This window comes from Acyrthosiphon pisum, chromosome X (assembly GCF_005508785.2).
Source record: "Acyrthosiphon pisum isolate AL4f chromosome X, pea_aphid_22Mar2018_4r6ur, whole genome shotgun sequence".
Lineage (NCBI taxonomy): Eukaryota > Metazoa > Arthropoda > Insecta > Hemiptera > Aphididae > Acyrthosiphon > Acyrthosiphon pisum.
This window is the reverse complement of record NC_042493.1, coordinates 128968522-128969975: the sequence shown is the minus strand read 5'-3', so window position 1 is coordinate 128969975 and position 1454 is coordinate 128968522.

Here is a 1454-nt window from a genome sequence, read left to right as displayed (position 1 = left end):
CAGTTATTAAAATAGTAGCAGGTGTAGATGGTCTACCATTATTTAAATCAACGACAGAAGAATTTTGGCCAATACTTGCCTATATTCGACCAAATAGTAATAATGTATTTCCAATAGGATTATATTGTGGGAATAGCAAACCTTATGACAGCAATGCATTTTTAAATTATTTTGTAGAGGACATAAATAAATTACAGAACAGTGGTATTTAGATAAATGGAAAACAATTTAAAGTTGTAATAGATGTTCTATGTTGTGATGCCCCGGCTAAGTCTTTTTTACTGCAAACCAAAGGCCACACCGGTTTCTCTTCTTGCTCAAGGTGTGAATATGAAGGTAAATATTTATTGAATCGGATAACTTTTCCACACACATCAGGTAATCAACCCTCTAAGAGAACACATTAAAATTATATTTCTCGATCTGACGAAAAATATCATATTGGAAATACTTCCATTTTAGTTACTGTACCATATTTTGATGTTGTTTCTGATTTTTCTATGGATTATCAACATTTAGTTTGCTTAGGTGTTGTTCGAAAAATTATTTATTTTTGGGTGAAAGGCCCATTGACTGTTCGTTATCCATCTTGGAAAATAGAAGAAATATCAAAAATACTAGTAGGCTTAAGAAAAAACATACCTTGTGAAATAAATAGAAAACCTCGAAGCTTAGCTTTAATAAAAAATTGGAAAGCTACTGAGTTTAGGACATTTTTATTGTATTTGGGTTCCTCTGCAACTAAATCGATCATATCAAAGGAACATTGGAAAAACTTTTTTGACTTAAGTTTAGGTATGATCATATTATTAAGCCCTGACTATGGACATTATATTAATATTGCAAGGAAATTATTGGATAACTTTATTAAACAATGGATGTCATCTCATATCACATAATGTTCATGGATTAAGCCATATTTGCGATGATTATATTAAATTTGGTCCACTGGATAATTGCTCTACGTTTCCTTTTGAAAACTACATGAGTACTTTAAAAAACTTGATAAGAAAACCAGACAAGCCGCTTATCCAAGTGGTTAAGGGATGTAATGAAATAAATTTGTTAAAACCCCATTTTCAAAATGAAACACCTGCAGCTTTCCATTTTTCTGGATCTCATAAAAATGGACCACTTACAGAAAATATACAAGGATCCCAGTTCACCACATTAAAAATGAAACAGTTTACAATTAATACAAATATAGAAGCTGACTGTTCCCTACTAACACACAATAAAATTTTGGTTAAAGTTTTCAATATTGTTAAAGAAAAAATGACACAGTGTATTTAATTTGTAAAAAATTTCAAAACAAATATATTTTATTTGATAAACCAATTGTATCTTCTGAGTTAGATATTTATACTGTGAATACATTAAGCAATGAATTTTATTGTTACTCAATTAATGAGATTAAAAATAAAATGATAGTTTTTCTTTCTGGTGATCAATTT